Source organism: Salmo salar, chromosome ssa21 (genome assembly GCF_905237065.1).
Source record: "Salmo salar chromosome ssa21, Ssal_v3.1, whole genome shotgun sequence".
Classification (NCBI taxonomy): domain Eukaryota; kingdom Metazoa; phylum Chordata; class Actinopteri; order Salmoniformes; family Salmonidae; genus Salmo; species Salmo salar.
In genome coordinates, this window is record NC_059462.1 from 12,138,293 (window position 1) to 12,153,811 (window position 15,519).

Genomic DNA, 15,519 nt, shown 5'->3' on the forward strand with positions numbered 1-15,519 from the left:
CCTCAGACTGGGGCGAAGGTTCACCTTCCAACAGGACAACAATCCTAAGCAACAGCCAAGTCAATGCAGGAGTGGCTTTGGGACAAGTCTCTGAATGTCCTTGAGTGGCCCAGCCAGAGCCTGGACTTGAACCCAATCAAACATCTCTGGAGTGACCTGAAAATAGCTGCGCAGCGACACTGCTCATTCAACCTGACAGAGCTTGAGGATCTCCAGAGAAGAAAGGGAGAAACTCCCCAAATACGGTTGTTCCAAGCTTGTAGCGTCATACCCAGGAATAATTTAGGCTGTAATCGCTGCCAAAGGTGCTTCAACAAAGTTCTGAGTAAAGGGTCTGAATACTTCTGTAAATGTGATATTTCAGTTTTTCTTTTTAATACATTTGCAAAAATGTCTAAAATAATGTTTTTTGTCATTATGGTGTATTGTGTGCAGATTGATGAGGGAAAAAGACAACTTAATCCATTTTAGAATAAGGCTGTAACGTAACAAAATGTGGAAAAAGTCAAGGGGCCTGAATACTTTCCGAATGCACTGTATATACCCGTGTTCATCTTCTCCTTTGTGTGATTAAAGTTCCTTTGTGTGTTAACACTTGGGCTGCTGTATTCCTCTAAGACCTGGGGCGGTGTCAGTAAGTCACAAACCAGTAAAATACGTAGAGCCAGGTCGCTCTCTTTCACAATCACTCTGCCTCCCTTCACATTTTCTTTAATATCATCTATGGACATATGGCACCAACGGAGATGGCAACATCGCGACTAGCTCTTAGGAAACTTTGCAGTATTTCGTTTTTTTATGCAGTAGGCTCTCCAGAGGGTGGTACGGTCTGCCCAACGCATTACCGGGGGCAAGCTACCTGACCTCCAAAACATTACTCATCTCATATGTATATACTCTATTCTATACTATTCTACGGTATCTTAGTCACTTAATGTTTACATATCTGGCATTACTCATCTCATATGTATATACTGTATTCTATACTATTCTACTGTATCTTAGTCCGTTCCGTTCTGACATTGCTCGTCCATATGTAAACTCAGCAAAAAATAAACGTCCTCTCACTGTCAACTGCGTCTATTTTCAGCAAACGTTACATGTGCTCTGCCACTGCGAGGACGATCAGCTGTCCGTTCTGTCTCCCTGTAGCGCTGTCTTAGGCGTCTCACAGTACGGACATTGCAATTTATTGCCCTGGCCACATCTGCAGTCCTCATGCCTCCTTGCAGCATGCCTAAGGCACATTCACGCAGATGAGCAGGGGTCCTGGGCATCTTTCATTTGGTGTTTTTCAGAGTCAGTAGAAAGGCCTCTTTAGTGTCCTAAGTTTTCATAACTGTGACCTTAATTGCCTACCGTCTGTAAGCTGTTTGTGTCTTAAAGACCGTTCCACAGGTGCATGATCATTAATTGTTTATGGTTCATTGAACAGGCATGGGAAACAGTGTTTAAACCCATTACAATGAAGATCTGTGAAGCTATTTGGATTTTTACTAATTATCTTTGAAAGACAGGGTCCTGAAAAAGGGATGTTTCTTTTTTTGCTGAGTTTATATAGTCTTAATTCATTCCTACTTAGATGTGTGTGTATTGGGTATATGTTCTGTAATTTGTCAGATATTACTTGTTAGATATTACTGCACTGTCGGAGCTGGAAGCACAGGCATTTCGCTACACACAATTAAATAACATCTGCTAATCACGTGTATGTGACCAATAAAATTTGATTTGATTTGAGATATTGGAACCCCAGTGATGACTCCCCTCAACCTAGCATCAGGGACATGGCTTTTAATCTTCTTCCCATTAAGCTTCCCATTTTGGGCTCCCGAGCGGCGCAGCGGTCTAAGGCACTGCATCTCAGTGCTAGAGGTGTCACTACAGACCCTGGTTCGAGTCCAGGCTGTATCACAACTGGCCATGATTGGGAGTCCCATAGGGCGGCGCACAATTGGCCCAACGTTGTCTGGGTTTGGCAGTAATTGTAAATACGAATTTGTTCTTAACTGGCTTGCCTAGTTAAATAAAGGTTAAATAAATAAAATAAAAAAGCTTTTCCATTTGCAGAATCTTCCCTTGCTGAGCCTGGCTACCACAAAGTATTAATAATCTACTATTTCCAATGAACCGGGCTAGTTTGACTTCACCTATCTCTTCCTCTACGGCTTAGTTAGTTGGATAGGGTATAAATGAGACCCTGTGGTCTCATCAAACACCATCACCACTTTCCACTCCGACACATTATTACTCTTACTTTGTACCTTGACCCTCTTTATGCTTTCTTTACTAGACGCTCCACTGCTTTCAGTATCTTTTTCCTGTCTTTCCACTACAGACCATTCAGGTCCTTGACCCTAATCCTTCTGCTCCATATCATCAGAACTGACACCCATATTGTTCGCATTCCAACACAGCTCGTTTCGCCAACCTTTCCCCCATTTCATCGACACTGGAGAACTGATGACGTTGCACACATGGGACCTTAAAGGGCCAGTGCAGCACTATTCTTGAGTGAAATAAGAATGTTTATTTAATTTACCTAGCTAATAAAGTAGTGATGAAAATATTAGAGGGATTGCGTTCCAAATTAAAAAGTTATCCACTCACTGATCCCTATCTAGATACAGTATGTGGCCTGTGGAGCGGACACTTAGTTTTTGATAAAAACGTAATTTTAATGATGTTGGAGCTCCAGTCCGCCCACACTAAAGATTCATATTTTCTCTAACATCTACCAAGTTTCAATACCGGGAATATTTCAATATTATATTCAATATCAATATTCATATTTATCCAGAGTCCTGGGAAATACCGGCAAAATCGTGCCGATTTAAAACCAACATATGGTCACTTGTATACCAACTACATTGGCATTAAATTGATTGTGAGTTAATGGACGTGTCAGATTTAAAGCTGCACAGGTTGTCCTTTCATAAGTGGGTGAATGAGTTGTTGAATATAAAGTATGGAAACATCTGGTAATATTTTCATTTTAAGTGAACTATCCCTTTAATCCTGTCATGGCACATGATTTGCTGCCCTTAGATAGTACCAAGTTGGAGATCTACCCCTATAATCCACTAGGCTACCTCTTGAGGGAAGTTTCACACACAACTTTGGATGGCCCATCTACTTCCATGCACTAAGATAAATGGGATATAAACTTACCTCTACAAATTATTATTATGATATGCAGAGTTATTAATCAGTAACTGATCAATTTAAACATGAAAAGTCCATCTAAAGAGCAACAAGTGCACTTGGCTATAATCATTCATTATTGATGCATGCACAGCCATGATTGTTGAGTCAAGGACTTTGAAACCATATCTACAGCTCCAACTGCTTATTTAACCCCTAATTCACCTTCCCCTTTCAACTACACTGCTTGCAAAAGAGGAGATATATTGTGATCTCATCATTCCATGACTTAGTTCAAAGTCAACTTGTGTAAAAAGCCCCTTCATATATGTGATTCGCTATTTGCTGTGCCGCTTACTCAAAAATGGCTGACGATTGTGGCTGTTTGCTCTGCCATTACTTGCTAGAAATGTTGATTTTGATCCACATGCAATGGCATGAGAGGACAAGCACACAACCTCTGCTCTCAGTTGGCAGTAATGTGACAAACACTTTGGCTTCATTTGTCTGCTGCCAGATGAACAGTTTTCTTTATCGATCAGAAACACCTGTCAACACTAAGACAACGGTGGGTCTAATCCTGAATGCTGATTAGTTAAAACCATATTCCAGCGGGTGTCTATTCCACAAGTTAAATCTATGACGTTAAAATGCCTATTTACTCTGTTCCATCTGAAGGCGCAATTCACTATCTCATCAGCCCAGCCAGGCAATTTATAAACTTGATCTCCACTATAAAAAGCATCTAGACATTCTCACATTTCTTTTAGACTAACATTTCGTTTTCAACAGTGGAGATTTGTATAAACCTTGCTGTCTCTCCGACATTTGCAACATTGTTTCAATATACAAATTCGATCTCTGGCTGTCACATTGTAATGAACTGTAACATATACACAGGGAGTCAGGAAGCAGGTGCAGAGGGTGAGTTTAATAATAACCATGACGATAATACAAATACAAGAGAAGCTTACTGAACGTAGCCAAAACCAATACTGCCTGAAGACTGAGGGGTGGTGATGAAGTCCAGGTGTGCTTAACGATGGGGAAGAGGTGTGCTCAATGTGGGTTGCCAGGACCGGTAGTTAGTAGAACGGTGACGTTGAGCGCCGGAGTGGGAGTAGATGTGATATGAACGTGTTGGGAGTCGGAATGATACAGACAGACAGGCAGGCATCTTTCCTCAGCAAGTCGAAATCCCGAATCAGCGTAATTTTTATGGATATACTGTATACAAAGAAATATCAATAGAAAAAGGTCAAACGAAGCGAAGTGCAGCTAGTTTTCAGTCTTTCCAGCTTGAGTTTGAAGTGATTGTGTTAGCTGTGTTGTTGGCTAGCTCCTCTGAACAACAGTGTCGAGAGAGCACATTTTCTATGCCAGGTGAAGTCGCGCATCAATAGCTCATTGTTATGGATGTATCCAAATACATTTCACTAGAAAACAGCTTAAACAAATTCAAATGCAGATACTTTGTTATTATTCTGGCTGCACTGGTTATCATGACTGTAAGTTAGCCATAGTTGGGTGGCAAGCAAGCAAGCAAGCAAGCAAGCAAGCAAGCAAGGGATAAGAACATTGCCAGCCGTATCACAATAGCACACTTAGAACAAACGACAGCTTCCCTGTGGCTCAGTTGGTAGATCATGGTATTTGCAATGCCAGAATGGTGTTTGCAACGCCAGGGTTGTGGGTTCGATTCCCACGGGGGGCCAGTATGAAATGAAATGTATGCATTCACTACTGTAAGTCGCTCTGGATAAGAGCGTCTGCTAAATTACTAAAATGTAAATGTAATACAGAACAAAAAGACTTAACGACTGCTGCGTTTCTGGCAACTGAACCGATAGAACGAACCACCAGCCGGCTTGGGTCGCAACCCTAGATTTGTGTTCGGACTTGTGGAAGGATGAAATACCATAGGGCGACCCAATTCTTATAAATTAGAATTTGTTCTTAACTGACTTCCCTAGTTACATAAAGGTTTTATTTAAATAATAGTATGAATAAATTCAGCCAAATATTCTTTTCATGAAAATATGTAAATCACTATTTGAATATGTTGGTAACATGTGTAAAAGTGATCATCCCTACAAGCAGGTGTCTGGAGGATATATTGACACCCGTGCCAATATACACCGGCTTCTCAGGCATTATCACTTAAATATTGAAAAACTGGGCTACAGAGAAAAATAGAACAGTGCAATTTGAGGCCATATGAGATAGTTAAGTGATAATGCCCGAGAAGCCGGTGTGACTGGTTGTGGTGGGAACAGGTGGGTCTGAGCAAGTGTGATGTCATTGATGTTTATTGAAATTTGTGTGTCTGTTTGTCTTTTGTTTATGTATGTAGGGCTGGGCGATATGGCCTAAAAATCAGACTGCAACCTTTTTTTTTAACTTATGGGCAATGATCACTGATCTGGCTTTCAAGTCTGTCTGTGAAAATGCAATTTTTGTGACAAATGTAACCTGAACCATGCACATCCACTAATAGTGGCAAACTTCTTGTAGCAGGCATTATAGAAAATTAACACAGGTCTCGTGAACAATCTCTCAAGCACAAGCCCATGTGCTAGTGAGTAGCCAGCTAACCTTTATATTTAAATTCTAGCCAACTTGGATCTATTTGCTTTCTAATAAATGTAGAACAGTTGAACTGTTATGAACAAACCCTCCTGTCGGTCTCCATCTGTTGAACATAGCCTGTTCACTTTGTTAAGATATTGAAATCCAGTGGCCCACCTGGATAAGAAGATGCTAATTTCTCAGAATGAGAATGAGTTACATTTACATTTACATTTTAGTCATTTAGCAGACGCTCTTATCCAGAGCGACTTACAGTAGTGAATGCATACATTTCATAGATTTCATTTCATTAAACCCCACCCACTGCACTTTGCCATACCCTAGGTTTAGCTGAAATGACACCCCTGCACATGCCTTACTTTTATTTCCCTGCATCAGTAAAAGAAGGAATGCATCACCTATGCCTCTACTGCCATTCATCCCAATAAGACTGGTTTGGATTTCTGCCTGACCACAATGGCTGCCATTTTCATACCATTCTGGAACTTTGAGGGTTTATAACATAGCGCCTCTAGTAATTTAATAGGATCTTAATAATAATAATAGCACTTTTCGTACAGATTCTCAGTCACACACAAAAAAAAGATGTCAGGGAGCTGGCAATACAGGGGAGATGGTCTTCCACAGCTGGACGATGATGCAGTTATGTACAGGAGAAGCTTTAGTCAAGCTGGTGTCGATTGGCCAGCTAGGGAGTAAGATTATTCAGACAGGCAGGCCCCGGAGCTATTCATCAGGCACCTTTGTCTCTGAAGTTCACAGCGACTCCTCCCCGCGGTCGATACAGATTCACCACTGAAAAGTGTAGCACCCACCTGGGTGATGCTTCGTCAGCTATAAGCGCCTTAGAGACCACCACACGTCAGCAGTAATCAGCAACAGTCTCCTACAAGGCGAGCCTCTGCCATCCCCTCACAGTCCATCCCCCCACAGTCCTTCCAGAAACCTGGGCAGGTGGAACAAACAGCCGGTGCATCATTGAAATTTAGATTAGCCAGCCAATGTTAGCTAGCTAGCTATAGCTAAGTAAACAGACTTGCCATCGTCAAACCTGTAAGTCCATGGGTTACCACCAGATATTGTAGCTCAAGGTTATCAACCCCCCCCCCCAAAATGTTTTTTTTTAGTTGCCAGGGGTCTGCTCTGTTCTAAATTTTGGGAGTTGATACATAAAAAAAGATACCGTTAGAAAGGTTAAGTTCTCGTCTACTACAGTAAAATAATGTCTCTATGCGTTTCGGTGACCATATGACCGATTCTGTTGGGCCAAACCTCAAATGGAAATAGCGAGTTTAAACTGGTTGTCAGAGAGGAAAAAGTTATCTTTGGTGGTTTTTGTTGTGAGTGGGAGGGTCTTGGTGTCTGTGTGTAAATGGGATGGTGCACACTGCATACAGCACAGAAGGAGCCCTATATGTATGGTTGTTATTGTTTTAAAAAAAAAGAATAATCATACAACAAAAAAAGAAACCTGTCAAATGTTTACCCCTCTATTTCCTGGAAGATGTCCTGTATTAGATGTTATGATGCCTTGTCTCTAACTCTTAAGAGCTGTCTGATATCCTCATTCAAACAAAATAAATTGTGGAGTAGGTGTAAAAATGTTAAAATGCAACTTCTGTAAAAAAGGGGGGGGGGGGACCTGTAAGCCTCAGTTCAGAAACTCAAAAAAGGGGGAAGGATATATGCTTATACAGCAAGGGCTGCAATACATTACCCAGATCACTTACAAACATTCAGACTAACTCAGAGCAACGACCTGAAACAACCAAATGTAATTGTGTGTCCTTGAGTAACAGGGTTAGATATGCTTCCACTTGACACTTCAAAGAAAGATCTGACCTAGTGATCTATAGGCACTGTCTGTGTTTGGAAGTGACCTAGGTAAATTAAGTGTTTTTACAACAATGTGAACATGAATTAAATAATGGTAATAGGCTGCCTTTAAGAAAAGTAAGCGCATAGGACACTTACTACACTGTAATATATAAGCAGGATGCAGGTGCAGAAGGTGAATTTAATAATAATAAACATGAAGAAAATACAAAACGTACTGAACGTAACCAAAACCAATACTGCCCGATGACTGAGGCTACAGAGGGCTATATGAAAGGAGAGTAATCAGGGTGGTGATGAAGTCCAGGTGTGCTTAACGATGGAGAGCAGGTGTGCGCAAAGTGGGTTGCCAGGACCGGTGGTTAGTAGACCGGCGACACACGGCTCCAGCCAAAGGACGATGCCGGCCAGGAGGACGGCCCCAAGGGTGAGGAGCGGTCCGGTCCGGATGGCGGACAAGGAAATCCCAGGTGATGTTTGGGTCCAGGATGTCCGCCACCGGGACCCAAGAGTGCTCCTCAGGACCGTACCCCTCCCAGTCAACCAGGTACTGGAGCTGACCCCCATGACATCAGTAGTCCAGAGAGAGGGATAGACCAGAGAGAAGGATAAAACGGCAGTATTTAGAGAATCTGTAAACAACAACCAGAATAGTTTTAAAACCATCATAAAGGGGGAGATCCATTACAAAGTCTATGGACAGATGTGACCAAGGCCGCTGAGGCACAGGAAGGGGAAGTAGCTTCCCTCCTGGAGTGCGCAGGGGAGATTTGGACTGAGTACATACCGAACATGAGTTGACATAGTGGGCGACGTCCTAAGCCAAGGTGGGCCACCAGTATTTATCGGAGAGAGATTGGATGGTGCAGGTGATACCTGGGTGTCCAGCGGCAAAGGATGTGTGTGCCCAGGTCAACAGCCGTTCTCTCACCCCCGTGGGGACGTAGCTGCGCTCTGGAGGGCAGGTAGAAGGAGCGGATTCCCTCTCCAGAGCCTGGTGGATGTCCACATCTACGTCCCATAACATGGGGACAATGATACGGGAGGACCGATTGATGGGCTGGAGGACACTCACAGGACCCTCCACCGACGTGGAACCACAGGGTGCGGGAAAGAATGTCCTCCGGCATCCTGGTCCCCAGGCAGTGATTCTCACCTTTGACCAGGAGATGGTGGGGTTATTAAGTTAGAGCCACGGGAGACAGAGCATGACTTTGTGTATGGGTGCTGTGATGTTGAGTAAGGGAAGACTTTCCTGGTTCTTGGGTCACACGGTGAGGGTGAGTGGTGCTGTGACGTGCATAATTGTGCCGGATCCCAATGGTTGCATATCCAGGGCTTGGACAGGAAAAGGAGAGGGGAGCGGGTATGAAGTTAAGTTCAGGGAGGAGGCAAGGGCCTGGTTGTTAAAGTTCCCCGCTAGAGCTGTAGAGACAACACTTGAGGGACAGCCAGCCAGTGAAATGGGAACCAGATAATAGAATATTCACGCCTACCCTGGGAGACGGAAGGTCACGGGGTAGTCGTGGACCCCAGGTTGGGATGCACTGGACACCTCCTGGCCGCAATAGTGACAGAGTCTCAGCTGTCTAAGGCGACACCACTTTGACGTGTAGAAGTGTGTGGCCCCTACCTCCATGATTTCAGGCTCTGCCTCAGGACAGCCAAAGGAGGGAGGTGAGTGGCGAGGTGGACACCAGCACTCCCGAAGAAGGTTATCCAGACGGATGGCCATCACGATGAGAGCGTCCAAGGATATTTTGTCTTTCTGACATGCCAACTCCATCTGGACCTCTTTGCGCAGTCCACTATAGAATAGCGTACAGAGCGCCAGCTCCTTCCATCAGCTGGAGGCTGCCACAGTCCAAAAGGTGAGGCAGTACTCCGCAGTGTTCTGGGCACCCTGCTGGAGTTGGGAAAGTCACTCACTTCCCTCTCTGCCCTCTGGAGGATGGTTGAAGACCGCCTGAACGGAGCCATGAACCTCTCATAGGAACCCAGCTCCTCCTCTCCTCTCTCCCAGATGCCGGAGCCCACTCCAACACTGGTCCGGTCAGCAGAGAAATGACCGTGGCAACCTTGGACCTCGCGGTGGTGGGGGCTCCCATCTGATAGGCGAAATAGAGGGAGCACTGGAGTAGGAAGCAACAGCATTTCAATGGAGTGCCTTTATACTTCTCCGGAAGGGACAGTCGGGCCTGGGTGGACGGCTGGGTAGGCTGGGGGACTGGCTCACTGTGACGACCTGTGGTAGGAGGCCCTCTGTCAGAGGTATGGAGTAGAGGTCGACCGATTGATCGGAATGGCCGATTAATTAGGGCCGATTTCAAGTTTTCATAACAATCGGTAATCTGCATTTTTGGACACCGATCATGGCCGATTACATTGCACTCCACGAGGAGACTGCGTGGCAGGCTGACTACCTGTTATGCGAGTGCAGCAAGGAGCCAAAGTAAGGTGCTAGGTAGCATTAAACGTATCTTATAAAAAACAATCAATCTTAATATAATCACTAGTTAACTACACATGGTTGATGATATTACTAGTTTATCTAGCTTGTCCTGCGTTGCATATAATCGATGCGGTGCCTGTTAATTTATCATTGAATCACAGCCTAATTCGCCAAACGGGTGATTTAACAAGCGCTTTCGCAAAAAAAGCACTGTCATTGCACCAATGTGTACCTAACCATAAACATCAATGCCTTTCTTAAAATCAATACACAAGTATATATATTTTAAACCTGCATATTTAGTTAATATTGCCCGCTAACATGAATTTCTTTTAACTAGGGAAAATGTGTCACTTCTCTTGCCTTCTGTGCAACAGAGTCAGGGTATATGCAGCAGTTTGGGCCAACAGGCTCGTTGCAAACTGTGTGAAGACTATTTCTTCCTAACATAGAAAGCCAACTTTGCCAAACGGGAGATGATTTAACAAAAGCGCATTTGCGAAAAAAGCACAATCGTTGCGCGAATGTACCTAACCATAAACATCGATGCCTTTCTTAAAATCAATACACAGAAGTATATTTTTTTAAACCTGCATATTTAGTTAAAAGAAATTCATGTTAGCAGGCAATATTAAACTAGGGAAATTGTGTCACTTCTCTTGCGTACATTGCACGCAGAGTCAGGGTATATGCAACAGTTTGGGCCGCCTGGCTCATTGCGAACTAATTTGCCAGAATTTTACGTAATTATGACATAACATTGAAGGTTGTGCAATGTAACAGCAATATTTAGACTTATGGATGCCACCCGTTAGATGAAATACGGAACGGTTCCGTATTTTACTGAAAGAATAAACGTTTTGTTTTCGAAATGATAGTTTCCGGATTTGACCATATTAATGACCTAAGGCTCGTATTTCTGTGTGTTATTATATTATAATTAAGTTTATGATTTGATAGAGCAGTCTGACTGAGGGGTGGTAGGCAGCAGCAGGCTCGTAAGCATTCATTCAAATTGCACTTTACTGCGTTTGCCAGCAGCTCTTCGCAATGCTTCAAGCATTGCGCTGTTTATGACTTCAAGCCTATCAACTCCCAAGATTAGGCTGGCAATACTAAAGTACCTATTAGAACATCCAATAGTCAAAGGTATATGAAATACAAATGGTATAGAGAGAAATAGTCCTATAATAACTACAACCTAAAACTTCTTACCTGGGAATATTGAAGACTCATGTTAAAAGGAACCACCAGCTTTCATATGTTCTCATGTTCTGAGCAAGGAACTTAAACGGTAGCTTTTTTACATGGCACATATTGCACTTTTACTTTCTTCTCCAACACTGTTTTTGCATTATTTAAACCAAATTGAACATGTTTCATTATTTATTTGAGACTAAATTGATTTATTTATGTATTATATTAAGTTAAAATAAAAGTGTTCATTGTTCATTCAGTATTGTTGTAATTGTCATTATTAATGCCAAACGTCCGTATATATATATATATATATATATATATATAAAAATGCCAAACGTATATATATATATATATATATATATATATATATATATATATATATATATGCATTTATATATTTATATTATAACTGCTCCAAAAAATAAAGGGAACACTTAAACAACACAATGTAACTCCAAGTCAATCACACTTCTGTGAAATCAAACTGTCCACTTAGGAAGCAACACTGATTGACAATAAATTTCACATGCTGTTGTGCAAATGGAATAGACAACAGGTGGAAATTATAGGCAATTAGCAAGACACCCCCAATAAAGGAGTGGTTCTGCAGGTGGGGACCACAGACCACTTCTCAGTTCCTATGCTTCCTGGCTGATGTTTTGGTCACTTTTGAATGCTGGCGGTGCTTTCACTCTAGTGGTAGCATGAGACGGAGTCTACAACCCACACAAGTGGCTCAGGTAGTGCAGCTCATCCAGGATGGCACATCAATGCGAGCTGTGGCAAGAAGGTTTGCTGTGTCTGTCAGCGTAGTGTCCAGAGCATGGAGGCGCTACCAGGAGACAGGCCAGTACATCAGGAGACGTGGAGGAGGCCGTAGGAGGGCAACAACCCAGCAGCAGGACCGCTACCTCCACCTTTGTGCAAGGAGGAGCAGGAGAAGCACTGCCAGAGCCCTGCAAAATGACCTCCAGCAGGCCACAAATGTGCATGTGTCTGCTCAAACGGTCAGAAACAGACTCCATGAGGGTGGTATGAGGGCCCGACGTCCACAGGTGGGGGTTGTGCTTACAGCCCAACACCGTGCAGGACGTTTGGCATTTGCCAGAGAACACCAAGATTGGCAAATTCGCCACTGGCGCCCTGTGCTCTTCACAGATGAAAGCAGGTTCACACTGAGCACGTGACAGACGTGACAGAGTCTGGAGACGCCGTGGAGAACGTTCTGCTGCCTGCAACATCCTCCAGCATGACCGGTTTGGCGGTGGGTCAGTCATGGTGTGGGGTGGCATTTCTTTGGAGGGCCGCACAGCCCTCCATGTGCTCGCCAGAGGTAGCCTGACTGCCATTAGGTACCGAGATGAGATCCTCAGACCCCTTGTGAGATCATATGCTGGTGCGGTTGGCCCTGGGTTTCTCCTAATGCAAGACAATGCTAGACCTCATGTGGCTGGAGTGTGTCAGCAGTTCCTGCAAGAGGAAGGCATTGATGCTATGGACTGGCCCGCCCGTTCCCCAGACCTGAATCCAATTGAGCACATCTGGGACATCATGTCTCGCTCCATCCACCAACGCCACGTTGCACCACAGACTGTGCAGGAGTTGGCGGATGCTTTAGTCCAGGTCTGGGAGGAGATCCCTCAGGAGACCATCCACCACCTCATCAGGAGCATGCCCAGGCGTTGTAGGGAGGTCATACAGGCACGTGGAGGCCACACACACTACTGAGCCTCATTTTGACTTGTTTTAAGGACATTACATCAAAGTTGGATCAGCCTGTAGTGTGGTTTTCCACTTTAATTTTGAGTGTGACTCCAAATCCAGACCTCCATGGGTTGATAAATGGATTTTCCATTGATTATTTTTGTGTGATTTTGTTGTCAGCACATTCAACTATGTAAAGAAAAAAGTATTTAATAAGATTATTTATTTCATTCAGATCTAGGATGTGTTGTTTAAGTGTTCCCTTTATTTTTTTGAGCAGTATATATATAAATTGGCCGATTAATCGGTACCGGCTTTTTTTGGCCCTCCAATAATCGGTATCGGCGTTGAAAAATCATAATCGGTCGACCTTTAGTATGGAGAACCTCGCTGGTGGTGTCGATGCGGTAGAGAACGCGGAGGATTTTCTTCATGGTCGTACCCAGTAGAGCCAGCTGGTCGTGGAGTAGATGACCCTGTTCCTTGTTTTGCCAACAATTGTGGTATTACAAAGAGAAGGCAAATGAAGTAAAATGGGAAAAATAGGTTACGCATCATTGTTTGATAATTAATATATTGTTCTAAACATGTTTCAAATATAAGATGTAAAGAGACCATACTCTCACTTGTTACAATAATCTGCTCTGAGTGGATTGTGAAGCATGAAGCAAAATGATTGCAGATACTTTTTGCCAAGTCATCCTTCGTTTGTGTTCCTGCCAGGGGTGTATATTTAGATGTAAACTGAGATGTTGTTCCACAGCTAGCCTGGGAGAGGTGCTCAGTGAGGCATACCTGCAGGTCATGTGATTCCAACATGACACAGCAAAAGCCTTACTACTGAACATATACACTGACAATAACAGCCCACTAATGGGACCAGGTCAGATGTTTTTACTGCTTTGAATGAGTGGTTGAATTTAAAGTATGGAAACATCTGATAATGTTTCAATTTTGAGTGAACTATCCCTTTAATCCTGTATTGGCACATGACTTGCTGCACTTACATAGTACCAAGTTGGAGATCTACCTCTAAAATGCACTAGGCTACCTCTTGAGGGAAGTTTCACACACACCTTTAGATCCATGCACTAAGATGAGAAGGGGGATATCAATTACCTCCTACTTTACAAATTATTGTTATGATACGCAGAATTATTCATCAATAACTGACCAATGTAAACATGACAAGCCCATTTTAAAGAGCAACAAATGCACTTGGGTATACTTAATTAATGATGCACGCACAGCCATGATTGTTGTGTAAAAACTCTCAAGGACTTTGGAGATCTGCAGGACATCTGCAAAGATCTGCAAAGTAGATCTGCAGCTCTAACTGCTTATTTAACCCCTAATTCACCTTCCCCTTTCAACAAATATACTGCTTGCAAAAGAACAGATATACAGTGAGCTCCAAAAGTATTGGGACAGTGACACCTTTTTTGTTGTTTTGCCACTGTACTCCAGCACTTTGGATTTTAAATTAGACAAGGACTATGGGGTTAAAGTGCAGACTGACCACTTTAATTTTGGGGGGTATTTTCATCCATATTGGGTGAACTGTTTAGAAATTACACCACTTTTAATTTTTTTATTTCACCTTTATTTAACCAGGTAAGCTAGTTGAGAACAAGTTCTCATTTACAACTGCGACATGGCCAAGATAAAGCAAAGCAGTGCGACCCAAATAACAACACAGAGTTACACATGGAATAAACAAGCGTACAGTCAATAACACCATCTAAAAAAAGAAAGTCTATATACAGTGTGTGCAAATGGCGTGAGGAGGTATGGCAATAAATAGGCCATAGTAGCGAAGTAATTACAATTTAGCAAATTAACACTGGAGTGATAGATGAGCAGATGATGATGTGCAAGTAGAAATACTGGTGTGCAAAAGAGCAGAAAAGTAAATAAAAAACAATATGGGGATGAGGTAGGTAAATTGGGTGGGCTATTTACAGATGGGCTATGTACAGCTGCAGCGATCGGTTAGCTGCTCAGTGTCACGTCCTGACCATGGTAAGCTGTTATTTTCTATGGTAGAGTAGGTCAGGGCGTGACAGGGGGGTGTTCTAGTTTCGTTTTTTCTATGTTGTTATGTTCTAGTTTTGTATTTCTATGTTGGGCTTTATTTGTCTCTAATTGGAGGTCATATTTAAGTTGGTGTTTGTCTCACCTGGGTTTGTGGGAGATTCATTTTGAGTAGTGTGTGTTTTCACCGCTGTGTCACGGTTTGTTGTTTTTTGTCATTCAGTTTATTTATGTATTGCATAGTTTCACAGTATAAATAAAACGTGGAACGACACACACGCTGCACTTTGGTCCGCTTCTCCTTACGACAACTGTGACACTCAGATAGCTGATGTTTAAAGTTGGCGAGGGAAATATAAGTCTCCAGCTTCAGCGATTTTTGCAATTTGTTCCAGTCATTGGCAGCAGAGAACTGGAAGGAAAGGCGGCCAAAGGAGGTGTTGGCTTTGGAGCGCATGCTGGTGGGTGTTGCTGGAGCGCATGCTGGTGGGTGTTATCGTGACCAGTGAGGTGAGATAAAGTGGAGCTTTACCTAGCAGACTTATAGATGACCTGGAGCC

The 15,519-nt window shown here is 43.1% G+C and overlaps 1 protein-coding gene across 1 annotated transcript in view; it reads right to left on the reverse strand.

Annotated features, from left to right (window-relative positions):
- Positions 1 to 4,055: 4,055 nt before the first annotated feature.
- Positions 4,056 to 15,519, reverse strand: part of LOC106581843 (WD repeat-containing protein 75) — a 74,647-nt gene continuing 63,183 nt past the window's right edge. Inside the window, exons 20-21 of the transcript XR_006761169.1 lie at positions 6,549 to 6,679; positions 4,056 to 4,371 (exon numbers count right to left, since the gene is read on the reverse strand). The gene's annotated coding sequence lies outside the window, so the exon portion shown is untranslated. The remainder of the gene's footprint in view (positions 4,372 to 6,548; positions 6,680 to 15,519) is intronic.